The sequence below is a fragment of the Symphalangus syndactylus genome, chromosome 13, assembly GCF_028878055.3.
Source record: "Symphalangus syndactylus isolate Jambi chromosome 13, NHGRI_mSymSyn1-v2.1_pri, whole genome shotgun sequence".
NCBI classification, from domain to species: Eukaryota; Metazoa; Chordata; class Mammalia; order Primates; family Hylobatidae; genus Symphalangus; species Symphalangus syndactylus.
In genome coordinates, this window is record NC_072435.2 from 87,123,191 (window position 1) to 87,142,535 (window position 19,345).

Sequence of the window (19,345 nt, forward strand, 5' to 3'; positions counted from 1 at the left end):
CAGAAACAGTACCTTAAACAAAGGTAAGAGTTGTCAATGACCTAGTCCTCCCTCTCAGACACCCTTACAAGTGACAACAGCATGTCAAGATAGCCAGATCAATGCCAGAAAGGTGTATTTTATTTCCATAGGTGGTCTTTTTAACTTAGCTGTTTCTTAGCTAAAATTACTGAGTTCAGGATGAAACCCATTATGGAATAGGACAAAGAAAACATTCTCTGTGCATGGATTCAGCAAGGATAGATCAGAAAGGAAGCAAGCCTTCTCTACCTGAGGGCCTACCTTTTATAAACACTTTATCCAGGACAGCTTTCTTTTCACACTTGAGGCTGGATAGTAACTAAGCTAAAAGGTTAGCAGATACCAATTTTCTTTTAAGCTTTTTATTTGCTTCTTGTAAAGAGACTTTTAAAAGAGGAAATAGGAAGTTGAAGTAAAAAGTGGATTCCTGCTTTATAATGAAAGTCATGAAGTGTGTGTGTCAGACAAGACTCAGAATGCTAATCAATCACTCAAGAATCCATTTTAGGTAATTTGGAAGCCATTATAACATTAGTATTCTCTCCCTACTTGAAATTGCCTTCATAACTATATCCACTTCATAAAGAAAAAAGTAAGCAGTGGTTTTCTAGCCCCTAACATGTGAAAAATCTCCCAATACTTTAACTTTGATGTGTATAAGGCAGACAGAATCTCCAAAATGGAACTCCCTTGGTGATTACAGGGTGGTGGTAGGGGAGGTATAAATAACAAATGCCTGTGAGTGCTGTTATGTTTTTCATATGTTTGTTACTCTAGTGAGGTTCAATTTTGGCCAAATAAGAATAAACTTTAAAGACCTACTTTTTTTTTAACCATTTTCTATTTTCTAATAACATAAGATGTATTTATTCTGAAAGTCTTCTTAGTTTTGTAGGAAGTAATTTGTGATTCAATGGAAGGCCATGCATTTCTATAACTCACTCTTCTGCCTTATCAGATTCTGATTCAATAAAAGCTATTTTACAACTTTGTGAGTTGTAGATAACTTAGAGCAATGCAAAAATAATTTTCATCTATATACATGCAAATGAATTATGTCCCAAGAGGAACAGCCATCCTCCTTCCTCAGAAAAATGTTTTGCCTCAATTTGCACATTTAACCAATATCCCTGATCTACAAATTTATATTTTTATTGGATTCCCCTTTGAGCCGGTATATAAAATATACTTGTTTCCTTCATTATGAATGAAGAAAAATATTTATTTATTTTTACAAATGCTCAGGGAATGGACTTTGCAATGGTGAAGACATCAGTCAATGTATTCTCTCTCCAAAACAATGAAAATACAGACAAAACAACTAAAACTCTTATATAATTGTCGGGACAATTAAACAAGGAGTTAGCTGAAAAGCACTAATTACTGAACCTAGTTGACAAAATGAACTATCTGGTATTTTAACTTCTTATTCCCACTCCTCTTTATTCCCTGCTCAGTAGTATGGCAAGCAAAAGTTGATAACTTGTTGAAAATGGAGAAATTGAACCCCTTTTTCAAAGTTTTATTAAAACCTCCATCCCCAGAAAACAGTCAATATTCGTCTAAAATTGAAGCTCTCTGAAAAAGCTCTGTTCTCAGAATGTGTTGACTATTTGATTTGACTCAGAGCTTAATTTAGTGGGGGAAAAAAAATGGCCCATCCCTAGGTCATCACCAAAACAGTAACAAACTTCTGGCAATAGCTGTTTAAGGCTGTAATTTTAATTATGAAAAACAACTGTATGGCCAGGAATTTAAAAGGAAATGCCAGAGAACTAGATGGCTGTAGGAAGAGACTGAAAACCTATGACATATTCCTGTGCATATAAAAAGCCATTTTCTGCACAAGTCTGTGTCCATGACCAAGAAACATGTGGGAAAGGATAAGCTGCCAGTCACCCACCTGCAGCTGTCCTTAAGGTCCTACACAAGCAGGAGTTGAAAGTGAAGTCTGTCTTGTAAATTGCATGAAGTATGAAAGGGCCCCTTCTCACACAGATCTCTGTGCAAAGGCAAAAGACATGTATGCAAAGTATTTAAGGAAAACTTTTGACCATTCAGAAAATTTACTAACCACTAAATTATCCTGATTCAGATGTGACCCCTAGGGAGCAAGACTTAAAAATAAAAACAATAACTTTAAAAAATATATCTTTTAGCTAGCAGAGAACTTAGTGGCCATTTACTAGAAGAAATACATAACTATGTAATTAGTCCAGAAAACTCGCTAAACAAATAGCAACAAAAAAATCTGGTACTAGATTTTATAAGTTGTTGAGTTTTCAACAAACAAATTAGAAGACATTCCAAAAATAAAATAAAGTGAATAGGAAAGTATGTCACATTAAAGGGGGAAAAAGCAGTCAACATAAAATGTTCCTGATAGGGTCCAGACTTTGGACAGAGACTTTTAATAAGGGATCACAAAATTTTTAAGAACTAGAGGAAAACATGCTCACTTTGGCAACACATGCTAAAATTAGAACTAGAGGAAACTATGTCTAAAGAATTAAAGAAAAATAGGACAACATTGTCTTCCCAAGTAGGTAGTATCAGCTATTCCCACGTAGATAGTATCAGCTAGAATAGAGCTGAAAATTATAAAAGTAGCCAAATACGAATTCTAGATATGAAAAATCTTGAGTCAAAATATTATGGAGTTGAAAACTCTGGAGTTGAAATACAAATTCTAGAGTTAGAACTAAAATGACAAATCCTCTACAAAGGTTCAACAACAGATTTGCACTGGCAGGAAAAAAAATCAACACACTTTAAGATAGGCTAATACAGATTATCCAGTGTAAGGAGAAGAAAGAGAAAAGACTGATAAAAAATAAAGCCTAAAAGACTTGTGGGACACAGTATTCCAATATACATGTAATAAGAATCCCAGAAAAAGAAGAGAGAGAAAAGGATAGAAATACATTTGAAAAAATAGTAGTCAAAAACTTCCAAAATTTGATGAAATATATGAATCTACCCATCTGAGAAGCTTAATGAACTGAAATACAATAAACTTAAAGAGATCTATACCAAGACAAAACTGACAAAAGTCAAAGGCTAAAAGAGAGCCTTGAAAGTAGCAAGAGAAAAATGAATAATTTCTCATCAGAAACCATGGATCCTGGAAGACAGTGAGCTAATATCTTGAAAGTGTTGAAAGAAAAAGACTGTCAGCCCAACTTTTTGGATTCAGTTAAACTTTCAAAAATTAATAAATCCCTTTCAGATACAGAAAAAATTAAAGAAAGCACTGCTAGCATTTCTGCTCTGTAAGTAATACTATGTAAATCCTTAAATCTAAAGTAAAAGACACTACATGGTGAGTAAATCCACCTAAAGGAATAGAACACTAATAAAAGTAATTGTGTCAGTAGTATGAAAGACAATATAGTTTTTTGTGGTTTGCCATTATTTTCTTCTCCTGTTTGAAAAGATAACTGCCTAAACAATATTATAAAACCATATTAATGGGCTTATAAACTTAAGAAATACCATTGGTATAGCAAAAATACTACAAAGAAAACAAGGGTAAATGGAAATAAAATGTTTATATTTTACTGAAATAAAATGAGTATTAGTCAAAACTAGGTTAAGTTCATATGCAACCACTAAAAAGATCATTTAAAACAAATATAATAAAAGAAATGACTAGGGAATTACAGAGGTTCACTAGGAAATACCTATTTGGCACACAAGAAGGCAGGAATTGAACAATTATTGAACAGAAAAGTTGTAAGATATGTAGAAAACAAATAGTAAAATGGCAGACTTAAATACTGCCTTATCAGAAATTAAATGTGAGTGGATTAAACTTCCCTCTCAAAAAGCAGAGAATGGAAGAAGGGATAAATATTTTTAAAAAACCTAATATGGCTATATGATGTCTGAAAGAAATATACGTTAGATTAAAAGATACAAATAGATTGAAAATAAAGGATGTTAAAAGAAATATCATTTAGGGAATAACCTAATGACAGCTGGAGTGGCTATACTAATACAAAAAAAACAGACTTTAAAATAAAAGTATTTTATTAGAAATAATGAGGGCTATTTTATAATAAGTAAGGTAAATCATGAAGAATACAATTATGAACATTTATGTATATATCAACATTGCATCAAAATATATAAAGCAAAATTGACTAAATTAAAGGGAGAAACAGACAATTGAAAATAATTGAGAACTCAATACTTTACTTTCAAGAAACAATAAATTTGATAGCCAGAATATCAGCAAAAATAAAAAACAAACAAACAGAACAGAGTTGAACAGAGCTTAAGCCAACTGGATATACCAAACCTATCAATTCCCCAATCCAACAACTGTAGAATACACATTATTCTCTGGAGTATATGGAATATTCTCCAGGATGGACAATATGGTAGGTCATAAAACAAACCTCAACAATTTTTTTTTAAATTTAAATAATACAAAGTATGTTCTTTGACTCTGATAAAATTTAGTTACAAAACATGCACAGAAGAAAATTTGGGAAATGTACAAATATTTAAATTTAAAATACACACCCTATATAACCAATAGGTCAAATATAATTAATAAGCAAAATTAGAAAAGACTTTGAGGTGAGTGAAAAGAAAATACAACATACCAAATTTAGGAAATGCAGCTAAAGCATTGCTTTCAGGAAATTTATTTCTATAAATGTTTACATTAAAAAGAAGAGTGATCTCAAATAAATAACCTAATTTTCCTAAGAAACTAGAAAAAGCAGAAAAAACTAAACTCAAACCAAGCAAAAAGAAGAAAATAATAAAATTTAGAGCAGAAGTAAATGAAATAGAGTATAGAAAATTAATAGGGAAAATTGGAAAAACAAAAAGTTAGTTCTTTGAAAAAATAAATGAGCAAATCTTTAGGTAGACTGATCAAGAAAAATTTTTTTAAAAATACTCAAATTACTAAACTACAAATAAAAGAAGGACATACACTATCAACTTTAAATAAATGAATCATAAAGTTATATTGTTTAGGTCAAATGAACAAATTCCTAGAAATACCCAAACTAATGTTGACTTAAGAAGATAGAGAAATCTAACTAGACCTATAACAAATTAGGAGATTTAATTATTAATCAATAAACTTGGCCAGGCATGGTGGCTCATGCCTGCAATCTCAGCACTTTGGGAGGCCGAGGCAGGTAGATCACCAGAGGTCAAGAGTTCAAGACCAGCCTGACCAACATGGTGAAACCCCATCACTACTAAAAATACAAAAACTTAGCCAGGGGTGGTGGCAGGCACCTGTAATCCCAGCTACTCTGGAGGCTGAGGCAGGAGAATCAGTTGAGCCCTGGAGGCGGAGGATGCAGTGAGCCAAGATCGCACCATTGCACTCCAGGCTGGGCAAAACTCCATGTCAAAAATAAAATAAAATAAATAAATAAATAACCTTTTTATAAATTACAGTCCAAGACTAGATGTTTTCTCAGGTGAATTCAACTAAACATTTAAAGAACTGATACCAATTCTTCAAAAACTCTTTCAAAAAACAGAAGAGGAACAAAAGAATCCCAGTTATTTCTATGATCCCAGTATTACCCTGATACAAAAATCAGACAAAGATATTATAAGAAAAGAAAAGTAAAGACCAATATTCTTTATGAATATGGATGCAAAAATCCTCAACAAAATATTAGCAAACCACATCCAAAAAAATTAAAAAATATTTTACCCATGATCAAAAGGGATTTATCTCAGGAATGCAAGGCTTGTTCAACATCTGAAAATCAATCCATGTAATATACCATGCTAATAAAATTAAGGACAAAACCCACATAAATCATCTCAATAGAGGGAGCAAAAGCATCTGACAAAATCCAACACTCTTGTTTTGCTAAAAGCAGTTTGAAAACTACAAATACAGAGAACTTCCTCAACCTGATAAAAGATATTTTATTAAAAATCCCATAGCTAACATACTTAATGGAAAATCACCAAATCATTTCCCTCTAAGATTAACAATAAGACAAGCACGTCCAAGCTTACTATTTCTGTTCAGTATTGTACTGAATTTCTGGGCAGTGTAATAAGGTAAGAGAAAGAAATAAAGAGCATAAGATTGAAAATAAAGAAGTAAAACTATTTTCATTTGTAGATAATATGATCTTGTATATAGCAAATCCGCTATAAAAACTATTAGAACAAATAAACAAGTTCAACATTGTTACTGAGTACAAGTTCAATATACAAAAATCAATTGTATTTGTATACACTAGCCATGAATATTCCAAAAATCAAATTAAGAACACAATCTGACTTATAATAAGAACTAATAATTATATAGAATACCTAGGAATAAATGTTTAAGTGCAACTTGCACACTGAAAAATACAAAAATATTTTAAAATAAATTAAAGAAGATTTTTAAAAATGAAACAATATCCCACATTCATGAGTGAGAAAACTTAACATTGTTAAGATATATTACCCAAGTTGATCTAGAAATTCAATGCAATCATTATCACAATTTCAGCCCATTTTCTTGCAGAAATTGATAAGATGATCCTAAAATTCATATAGAAATTCAAGAGACTGAGAATAGTTAAAAAATCTTGGGAAAAAAAGGACAAAGTTGGTGGACTCACACTTCTCATTTTCAAAACTTATTATAAATCTACAGTAATTAAGACAGCATGCTACTGATATAAGATTTTATGTATATATGAATGAAAGGAATTGAGCTAATAGTTCCAAAAGAAGTTCTTACACTTGTGTCCTTTTGTTCTGCAACAAGGGTGCCAAGACAGTTCAATGTGCAAATGGTGCAAATGGTGTTTTAATGAATGGTGTTGAGAAAACTGGATATCTACATGCAAAACAATGAAGTTGGACCTTTATCTTATACCATATACAAAAATTAGCTCAAATACATCACAAACCTAAATAGAAGAGCTAATACTACCAAACTAAAAGAGAACTTAGGAGTAAATCTTTGTGACCTTAGGTCAAGCACTGGTTTCTTAGATATGATATGAAAAGCACAAGCAACAACATAGATAGATAGATGATAGATGATAGATAGATAGATAGATAGATAGATAGATAGATAGATGATAGATAGATAGATAGAAATGAACCTTCAACAAATTTAAAAAGAACACCATCTAGAACATGAAAAGATAACCATAGAATGAGATAAATTGTCTGTAAAGCATATATGACATAGGATTTGTATGCAGAATTTATAAATAACTCTAAACAACTCAACAATAAAATGATAAACAACCCATTTTTTAAATGGGCAAAGGATGTGAATATACACTTCTTCAGATAAGATATATAAATGACCAACAATCAATGAAGAGATTCTCCACATCATTGGTTACTAGGAAAATGCAAATCAAAACCACAATGAGATACAATTTCACACTCACTAACATGACTAGAAAGACAGGCAATAACAAAGGTCAAAGAGGATTAGGAGAAATTGAAACCCTCATAAATTGCTTGTGAAGTGTAAAATAGGACAGATATTTTGGAAAACAGTTTGTCCATTTCTCAAAACGTTATGCATGAAGTTATCATAAGACATATCAATACCAGTCCTAGATATACCCAAAAGAAGTGCAAATGTATCTCCACACAAAAACGCACATGTGAATGTTCATAGCAGCATTATTTATAACAGCCAAAAAGTGGAAACAAATGTCTAACAACTAGTAAATATTTATATCTATACAATCTAACATCATTTAGCAATAAAAAATAATGAAATACTGATACATGCTACTACTTGAGAACCCTGAATGCATTATGTTAAGTGAAAGAAACCGGTCACAGGAGACCACATATTGTATAATTCCATTTATTTGAAAAGCCATGAACAGACACATCCATGGAAACAGAAAATAGAATAGTGGTTGCCTGGGGCTGCGGTGATGAGCTGGAGAACAGTAATAGGGAATAACTGCTAATGGATTTGGGTTGGGGTTTCTTTTTATGGGATTTGAATATGTTCTAAAATTAGATTGTGGTGATGGTTGCACAACTCTGAACATACTAGAATACTACTAAATGGTAAGACAAACAAGCCTTGTTTTAAGTAAATAATGACAGAAACAATAACAAAAGCTTGCAGAAAACTCAGCTCAATACCACAACATTTTAAGCTTTTTGAAAAACAAAAAAAGAAACTGGATTTTAGGGCTTGAAGTCTGAATTAATGTAATACAACTCCAAATTCCACAAGGATGTCTAATAAATCTAAGTTGATGATTCCAAATTTCTTGATCTGGCAAGGTCCTCCTGAGATCCTATCATCCATCCCTCTGCTCAAGCTCAGATAAGTGGACTATTTTCAGCACTGTATTTAAACCCATACAATAAATAGTTAATAAACTCTTTCAGTTAAGGTTACTTGATCTGAATGGGATGCTGAGTTTCAGGGGCAAGAGTTTTTTCCCTGAACCTTTATAATCATAACATTGACTAAGCAGTTCTTGGTAAGAGATGGTGGTAGGGCAACAGAGGAGATAGTGCACCTAAATACCCAGAGGAGAACTGTCACGGACAGTGCAGGGGTCCCAGACAGAGTGGGAGAGAGAGGGCAAGCGAACAGCAGGTAGAAAGAAGACTGAGGCAAGAGACAAATAGGATAAAATAGTTACAGAAGAATAAAAAGATGAGTCAGGGAAACTTTGATACGACTGAAGGTTTAGAGATGAGAGAGGAAAAAATAGGAAAAAGAAATCAGATGAAACAACGAGTATTTTAGTTTTTTTATAATCTTTTTTTCTTTGTCTCCCAAATGTTGACAAATATAAAGCAAAGTAAATCATTTTGGACCCACCACTTACCCTTGGTTCCACAAGCAGAGGGCGTGTACTGTGGAATGAATGCTTGTGTTTCCTCCAAATTTATATGCTGAAGTTCTAATGTGATAGCACTGGGAAGTGGGACCTTTTAGAAGTAAATTGTTTGTGACGGTGGAACCCCTTTGATGAGATTAGTGTCCATATAACTAGGGAAAGAGAGCAACTCCCTCTCTGCTCTCTGCCACGTGGTCATTGTCATCTACACACCAGAAAGGGGACCCACACCAGACTCTGGATCTGTAGGCAGCTTCATCTCGGACTTCCCAGACTCCATAACTGTGAGAAATAAATAAATGTTGCTTAAGCCACTTATGGTGTATCTATAGGTGACATACCTATGTGTATGATAAAGGTTTATAGCATCCCCAGACCAGACTAAGATGATGTACTTTAAAATGCAATATTCAAAGTGATAAAAATATACAGAAGAATTGGGCTAGTGATAAAGCTGTCTAGTCCTTTACATTGCAGCACTTCTGGAAGAGCAAAGGAAAATTGCTTGCTATTTTCTCATAAGTTAGCTAAGAAATAAATATAAACTATTTTATTTTATCCAATTTACAATTAATATTAACAGTAAAAATAATGACACAAAATAAAACAAAATTGCACATAGTAAACTTTGTTGTTCACTAAAAATGGAGAGAAGCAAAACTTTTTAATAAAGTATCTATCTGCAACATTAGATTTAGAATAGAATGTCATACAACAAAATTTCCAATTGAAGATGCTATAAATTTATTAATATAAATTTTAAAACTTGATTAGCAGTACGTCACTTTCACTGAAAATTTTACATGGAAAATGATTCTAATGAAAATAATTTCAGCAAAATAAAAATAAACATTTAAAAAATTGGGTATGATTTAAGTATGCTAGATAGAAAGTTGGTAAAGGAATTAAACTGGTTTAATAAGAAAAAAACTTCCCAGAACAAATTTCTTTTTTCCACGTACATTTTTCTCCATGTGCTCTGGAGACATTTCTGAATTTGTGTATGCTGACACATAATGTGCCCCTTTGTGTCTATTTCTGAGTAAACTTTATTTAGTTGCCCTTCTGATAAACAGTGTAAGTTCAAAAGAATAAGCAGTCCATATTCCCCAGGCTTGGCATGAGGAGGCAGCAGATGATCTAATAGATTTCATTGCTTCTAATTTTTGTGACTAATATAGAGGTTCTGTTTTGAAAGCACCCGGATCTGGCTTCATTCTGGTTTAGATATTTGGAACAAAATGTACTCTTTCCCAAGAGTCACTTTCTCAGAACTATCCTAAGCATAATTTTTAAAGACATAAGTACATCAGGAATAGTTCAGAATGACCATGAAGCTTGCCAAAGGCCTGAAGAAAATCGAAGTGGCTTAATTAAATTCAGACAGTGGGGCTAAGAGAAGTTCTTAAATAGTAAGATGAGGGATTCTTTCTATTCCCTGTCCTAAGATTTCCCTATGGAGGGACCACCTCTAGAGAAAGACTCAGGTCTCTTGCCCCTTCTCCTCCCTCAATCCTCTATAAAGGATTGGTAATTTGAAAGAAGGAACTGCTAATACTGTTCTCAGCCCCTTATAACTCTATTTGGGAGCCAGTCTGCCTTCAAGGAAGTTGCTATTGCTGCTTCCTATTGCTATAAAATGGACAGGGGTATACTCGCCTCCCCTGCCACTTTTTTCTCTTTCAGAAGCTCTATGATTTTTTTCTGCCTCTGCCTGGTGAACAGATGGATAAATCTGTCTCATCTCAGGGGGTACAGAACCATTAAGCCCATTTTTCTACATGCACAAGTCATGTTCCCAAACAGACAAAGGTCATATTTTGATGGTAATCCCGACTCCTATTTCTCAATGGTTCCAAACTGAGGCAGGGAGAAGTGGGAGATCAATTATTTACTGCTTACGTTCCAATATAAACCCCAATTTGCCTTCTTCTCCCTTTTCAGCTATTTCCTGTCATGGAAAATGAAGCCCGTGGCATTTTGTTTATAGTTAGTGTGTGTGTGTGTTTGTTTTGTATTTGTTTGTTTTTCTCCTTATTTTTAGGCAAAGGAAATAAAAGTAAAAATTTGGGATGCAGATAGCATTTTGGAGATCTTGTAGAATTTAAAAGCCATAAGGCTTATTTACATTTAGAAGACATACAATTCTAAGGAAAAAAAAGAGATCCAAGCAATGAAAAGAAGCTGAGGGAGGTAGGGCAGAGAGACATGTTTATCAGGAACAGGCTCATTTTGTGTAGAAAGGACATTTGAAACAATATGACGTGTTTTAACATGTAATCTGGGGGTGATGTAAAATATGCAACACTCTCTTGAATAAATTTCCTCTTAAAGTCTCAGAGTATACTCATTTTTTATGAAATGGATCTTAGATTTGGAAAATTGGTTCTGAATCTCACGAAGCTCACCTTTTAAATAAAATGGGCATTGTCAGTAATATTCTTACTTTGCAGACAGTAGTATCTTTCAGTATTCCCAAATCCTATTGTATTTATTCAATAATGCAATGGAAAATACTCTATAAGGAAAGTATATATGTACCTTTCTATTTATGCTTGTATTTACCATTAACATCAATAAGCACCAAGAACTGTTACTGCAATTACATGTAGAAAAGAATCACAAAATACTTGACAAACAAAAAACTCTCTGAAATATGAAAATGAAGAGTGCTTTTCTGGCTACACCGAATGGCCTCCAAGGAGATTATAATGTCGGCGAAGTTTGTCTTTCAGGGTTCTCTTTCTCTGAGTTCTCCTCCTTGGCATTTTCTAATCTCCTGCTGCCCTTTTAGGCTTTGAACTTGGCCTATTTTGACTGAGGCAAGAGGAAGATAGCATCCCTACCTGTTATTTTTTTTCCCAAACATTCGAGTCTATTTGGCTTACTTTCATGTATCTGTCAAGAATGAGCTGAAATGCTCCCTTCTCTGAGTTAGAACGTTTTCCCTCTCCGGAATGTCCTTCTTTCTGCTTTTACAATTGCCTGTGTATACATAAACAAGGAAGAATAGAAGAGATGTCTCAGCCCAAAAGATAAATCGCAGGTGTAGGAAAAGGCAGAGATGATAGGCCCTTGTCATAACCCCACAATCATTACAGACACATTACATGCTCTGCCTTCCCCTGGGTTTAGCCTTGTTCTATTACTCCATTTCACGCTGGTGAAAACTGTGAGGTAGGAGCCCTCAACATGAGTATTCCTCCCCATAAGAGGAGCATGTCTTCACAGAAAATTCACCAATTGTTTTAACCTGTATCTGATGCAAAGTTTCACTGGCATTACTAACAGGTGTAGAACCAATTAACTGATTTGAATTTTATCATCATCATTGTCATTGTCAACAGACACTTAATGGGTGTCCCTAGAGTGCTGCACATTGCATTAGATACCAAGAGCTCATCTTCTTTCCCCTGGAGGATATTTTAATGAACAATGAAATAACGAACATCTAGAAAGTGGAAAGGCAAGAGAAATAAAAGGAATTAATAATTTGTCTTTAAGTAAAAGGTTGCCTGGACTTTTCCCATGCCTTCCTAATATCAATAATCACAAGTCATTTAAATATATTAAAAGATCTGTTTATACACACACACTGAAGAGAGAGAGGGAGCAAGAGAGAATGATGATGATGGATGACAGACATTAACATCATGCAAATGTACATAAAGATCTATAGATCTGTACAAAGATATACATGGCACATCTATTCTTATAGATCTTTATTCAGACCTATACACAAAGACACAAATGTAAAACAAATTTTATTAGCAGCTTTTAATACATTTAAGATAAGTAAATAATAGCTTTTATTTCACTAATGGAAATCAATTGGGTGACATTAAAGTCTTTCCTAAAACGTCATTTGAAATTCCACATTCAAATGTGGGTTTTATGGTTATAGTTGTAGCAGTCTTGAGTAACATTCAGACAAGAGCAATCACCTTCACTCAGGAACTAAATGATGAAATTTCAAGGCTAAATGCAAGTAACTAAGGAAACATGCCAGCCTAGGCCTAATTTAATTTATAGGCCCCAAAGAAGAATAGGATTAGTTAATCTAGTACAAATGAGTTCTCCAAAATGTCTTTATCTTTAGCCCAGATAATGAGAAGTGAGTAAGCCCAGAACATGTAGACATCTGAATCACTAGTCAATAAAAGAGTTTTCTGAAGCAGTATGTTAACATTGAACACATTTTAAACAAAATTAAACATTGATGCAGACCACATTCCTGAGATGCAACCCAATGTTACCTGGGCAATGTACTGGATAACTAAAAGGAGCTTCATACCTAATGTGTGAAATATTTGTCTATCCATTTAAGTGACATACTGTTTTGTTTAAGGTGAGGTTGATTTAAGGACTCTTCAAAGTAAAAAAGGACATTTGTTGATAAAAGAGAATGACTGTCACACGACTTTGTGTAGACATTCTTGGAAGATCGCATTTATCACACATGATGTTCAAATGTACTGGAAGGCTGAGCCTTTCACCTCTACTGAGCAATAGGCATTTGGGAACTTAGTCTCTCTGGCTGCCATCCATTGCCTGCTCATGCTAACAAAGGCAAAACCAATCACATGAAAATACAGGAGAGTGCACCTAGCTGCCAGCCTACTAACAGCAGGTGCCTCTCTTTGAGTCATTGCTTCCAGCATACTTTCCTTTAAAGTCTGATTCAGATTTGAAGTCCCCTGGTAACCAGCCCCCTTTCTAGATCAAGGTCTTCCCAATCTTTTCTTTCTGGTTTTATGGCTTCTTGTTTCCCAGCTTATAGCTAAGACTCCTGGTTCTTACTGCCTACATTGTAGTAAGGATTAAATGAGATTTTGAACATAGGAAGCCCTCAGCCAGTAATAGTTGATGCTGGTTGTGTTGCCTGTCCTCCAAAACTTAAGCTAAGCTTTTCTAAACAAGGTGGACTTAGGGAAAGACCAAGATAGGAGAGACTGAAAGAGCTAACTGGCCTGTGACACAAATCTTAAAGACTAAATCAGTGAAAAAAAAGCTTGATTTATAGGCAAGTGGAGGTAGAGTCACTGCCAGAAACATCATGCAGAAGTAAATTAAAAGTTTATGGAAGCCGTCTTCAAGAAAGGCAAGATCAGAGGTAGTAGGTACGGTCAGAACTGATGTAAGTTGTCTCACATTAACAATCTCTATCCCATATGTTCCTCTGTTATGTATTTATTAGGCACTGACTCCTAGTACAGGATTTTTTTCTTTTTTTGAGACAGTTTCACTCTTGTTACCCAGGCTGGAGAGCAATGGCACTATCTCGGCTCACTGCAACTTCCATCTCCCAGGTTCAAGCCAATTCTCCTGCCTCAGCCTCCCGAGCACTGGGATTACAGATGCCCGCCACCATGCCTGGCTAATTTTTTGTATTTTTAGTAGAAACTGGGTTTCACCATGTTGGCCAGGCTGGTCTTGAACCCCTGACCTCAGATGATCCACCTGCCTCAGCCTCCCAATGTGCTGGCATTACAGGTGTGAGCCACCGCACCCAGCCTAGTACAGGATTTTGCTTGAATTATCAGAACCTCTTATGCCCTATCATTGTATCAGTCAGCTTTTCCTGTGTAACAAATTACTCCAAAATGTAGTGATTTCAACCATTTATTTAGTTCCTGAATCTACTGATTAACAATTTGGTCTAGTCAGATCTGGGCTTGGCTAATCGTGCCTGGATTTGCTCAGACATCTGTGATCACCTGGCTACTTTGCTGAGCCTGGCTGGTTTATGATGACCATTTCTGAGACAGCTCAGATGACTGGGGCTTCTCTTGACATTACTTTTCATTCTCCATCAGCCTACCTTCAGTTTTTATCACATGGTGGTGGCAGAGTCCCTGTGGCAGTAAGGGCAGATCAAGGCTCAGAACATACACAGCACCTCTTCTAGTATATTTTACTGGCCAGCTCAAATGCAAGGGGAAAAAAATAAATTTTGCTTCTTTGTTAGAGGAGCTGCCAGGTCACATTGCAAAGAGGCATGGAGTCAGAGAAGGGCTGTATTTGGAGATATTTTTGCCATCTATTACAGCCAATAAGTGGATCCAAATTAAAAGAAGTCAAAGGCAAGTTTTCCATGCTAGAGAAAGCTATAGTGATGAGCACTAAAGAAAGGGAGCAACAAACACACACAGCGTCTTCACAGATAGATATCAGACATCCCATAACTATGACTACATGCTCAAATTTCATTCTACTAAAATAACATAGCATATATAAGAAAGTATTTATATCAACATACCTTAAAAACTCATTCGAGTCAAAAGTGCCTAAATACTTCACAACAGTTCATCTTTTCTGTAACTTAGGGTAGGATTGGAAAGAGTAAAGAATGATGAATTTTCCTATTGTTTGCACCTTTTGGTGGAGGTATGTTAGGGGAGAAATGGGATAGCACACAGGAAAGCCTGGGTATAAACCTGAGTGGCAGTGTAAACCACAGTTGTCCTTTTCCAATGGAGAATTCAGAGTTGGCCAAGAGGAGCTAAGTAGAATGGTAAGAGAAGAAAAAGAGAAAATCGGAAAAAGGGAGAGAATGAGTAGCTGTCATTTGGCTTTGTATATTCTTACAGAAATAGTAAAATATTTTTCATGGACATCTACCCTTAAATACCAATAATTTATTGTGCATTTCAAAATAACTAAAAAAGTATAATTGGAATGTTTGTAACACAAAGAAATAGTAACTACTTGAGGTGAGAGATATTTCATTTACCCACCTGTAATAATTATACATTGTATGCCAGTATCAAAATATCTCAGGTACCCCATAAATATATACACCTGTTATGTACCCATAAAGATTAAAAATAAAAATTAAATACCATTGCCCCCCTCAGTTTTACTCATTGCATAAACATATGTTAGATGAAGAATCAACGTCAAACATTGCATTCACTGTATGAAAGTCAAGAGGTGTGTTGGATCTTTTCTTATATTCAAGTGACTTTCCTCTACTAAAAGAGATGCACCCCAAAACAAATAACTGCAAAACAATAAGTGCCTGTACTAGAGTTCAGGGAGGCACAGCAGAAGGATCCAGAAAAGGAATTTACCATGAGAAGGGACATTGGCAGGAGTGGTTTCTATAGATGGATGGGGGATAGAGAATAAAAAGCATAAAAAGATATCCCAAGACACAGATGTTTGAATCTGCTCTTGAAGAGAAGTGGATTAAGAGGAAAACCTGCAGGGATGCTCAGAATTGGAGAGAAAAATCTTTCAGACAATAGGAACAGAATTAACAAATGTCCTGAGGCATAAGAGAACATTGTTTGGGAAACAAGAATTAAGAGTGGCTAAATTATACAGAACATGCAAGAGTACAAGATTGACCTCTGAAAAACTATTCATTCTGTCCAAAAAAATACCCAAGAATATCAATAAGGTTTAGGTTTTCATCTTGGGTAACAATAGAAATCAGGTGACACTCTTCACCCTCACAAATACGTAATATTGAATGACTAATATTTTCACCTCTGTTACCAATGGTTCATCAAAATCTGAAGTCCAGTTGGTAGATAAAACTCTGCCTTAGTCATATTACCTAAACAATTTAAGTTAGAAAACCTTAAATAAATCACGTGTGCGCGTGTGTGTGTGTGTGTGTGTGTGTCTGTGTGTGTGTAAATTCTCCCGAGAAAGCTGCCTTTCATTTTTACCAAATTCATTTCTCTATCTTCTAAGGGACTAACCACATTATAAACCCCAGGAGTATGCTATGTTTCCCACAAAAGAGGAAGGGGGAAAAAGATAAATTTCCAGGGATGGTTTTGCACACCAATGACAGGCATAGGTTTCTAAAGGACGGTTTCCAACCTGTTAATAGTTTTCAATACACAACAGCTGCAATCCATGAAAGAGATAAATATTCATGGCACGAAGCATTTATATGTATCAAATGTATATTCATGAACAAATGGCTTCCCCTGCCTTTAATAGTGTTTGTTGTGCAGTCAGTAAAGAATGGACCAAGGTTTCCCTGGCTGCAACTGCTGGGTCTCTACTGCTGCATCTCCTGAATGTCAGTTTTGCAGTGATTATAGACAAGACAATAGCCATGGGAAAAAAACACACGAAATGTGCCCAGAATCACTCCCCACTTGTTCCAGATATTGGATAGCAGAACCAAATATTAATGGCAGATTTTATATGGCTGCCAACTTATTTTTCAGGAAAAGCATTTTACATTCAAGCCTTGTGTAGCCATATGTGCACTATAATATCCATGGTTGACCTTCCTCTTTCAAATATGCTTTGTCACAGCACCAGTGCCACCCCAAAGGGCTTTCCTAAAAATACTGGAACAGGAATTTGCATACATTGAATAGCACTTTCAGGTGATCATCAGCATCTGGTTGTCATGCCCTCAATCAGAGTGTTCTGTGCAGCCTGGAAGCAAAAGAATGATGGTGCAAACTATGCAAGCCTTTGTTTTTCAGTAAGGTTTGGAGGATGGTATATGCTTCTGAAAATTGACATATTGTTTAATAAAAGGGTTGTTTGCTCCATTAATTTCTCCAAGAGGGAAGCAAGAATATTACAGAAACAGTGAGGAAATGTGCCTTTTGTTGAACAAGAAAAGAGTCATTATAAGGTTTTAGGGTACTACACAAAGTCTGTTAAAAATAAAAACTTAATAATAAAAGAATTTAACTTATAACTTGCATGCAAAGAAGCCCTTCAGTTTTGCAGACAGGATCTCTTACTCCTCTCAATTTTTTTTGGTCAGCTCCCAGCCTTCCTTTAGGTTCACAAAAAAATAATTCTGACTCTATCAGAAATGTCAAACTTAGGCCAGGTGTGGTGGCTCACACCTATAATTCCAGCACTTTGGGAGGCCAAGGCAGGAGAATCCTTTGAGAACAGGAGGTCAAGAAATGTCAAACTTCCCCTTTCTTTTGTCATTTGCTGTTGTTCCACTATAAGAGATGTGATTTTAAGACCATTATGATAAACTGAAAATATAATTTGAGGTCATTCTCTCTACATGTTTTCATAAGGATACCTAGTTGTGTCTGAATTTGAGTTTGCAAAGTTAAGTTGCACCTGATGCCTCTCAGTAGACTATGCAATATATTGCCTCAAAATCTAAGTGTAAACTAGTATAAAATATGAAAAGATTTTAGCTCTTGGTGTTGTGAGACAGAGATTGCATATGATAACTTGTTGAGGAGGAAGCATGTTGTTGGATATGTCAAGGTTCCAGAAATATGGATTGTAGCTGTAATTGGCAAAGATGAAGTGGTACCACCCTCGAAATGATTTCAGTATCTAAACTATAGTTTCAGTATTTAAAACAACTACTAATTTTTCCTTGGATAGTATTTTGAAAATTAAACCTTTCATAAGAAAATGTTCCTTAAAGTTCCATAAATAAATAGAAGAGGTGCTCTAGAGTGTGCTGTAGACCAACAATTCATTCCCGTACACCTACAATTAATTCCCTAGATCCTTTCCACTTCTGATTCTAGAACTGGGGGCATCTTACTATCATCTTTGTACCCTGTCTCAATGAAATGCTTAGTATATGCATCAGAATCCCTTGTGCCAACTTTTTTACACTCTCTTCAGTAACGAAGAGCAGTTCATGTTGCAGCTCAATAGCATATCTTCATTGCTGGTCACCTCATCAGAAGTAGAAAATTAATTTATCTATTTGAATTCTTTTTTCCATGCCTATCATGTTCTTGTACTGTGCTATTTACTATAAACACAGCCCCTTCTCACAAGATGTTTTTAGTCTAAGAGAAAATAAACGAAGTAACCACACAGTTAGAAAGCAATATGCATTCAGTAATGCTCCAGTACAGGAAGCAGAAGGCATTATGAGTTTTAAAGAGTATCAGACACTTGCCCAAGTTCTGACAATAAGAAACCAATAAATCCTGGTGTTGAATGCAGGTTTATCCAGTTCTTAATACTCTACATAAAATATTGATGTAGCTGTACCCAAGCTCTTATATAGAGAAGCAGCCTTTTGAGAACAGCCATAGGCGATTCTTCTCCTGCTCCTATGTAGGATTAGTTAGAAGTATGTCACATGTCTGATCTTAGCCACAAAGGAGGCTGAAGCTGGGAAGTAGAAAACAAGTTTCTCACAACTCACTTGAGTGAAAGTTCCTTCAGCAAAGAACAGAGGCAGGAAGACTTGGGCTGCAAGTGGGGCTTCCTGCTCTCATTAGGCTCCTGGCTCTCATTTGGTCCTGTAACCAGGCTCACAGCCCACTGCTTGAATCCAAGGGCTGGAATGAGGCTCATTCCACCCGTTTGGTTCACTGGCCTATGGGAAACCTGGTGCCCACTTGTTCTTGGGACGACACTTGATGGAAAGCTGTTATCTTGGACAGAGAAGGGTGGTGCCACCGTCCCAGCCTCACTCTGGCTTTATTGCTTTGGGTCTCCTACCCTAATATTTGCTGGAGTCTGCACTGGAGCCTTTGTCATTTCTTCTACCACCCTCCTCACCTCTCCTG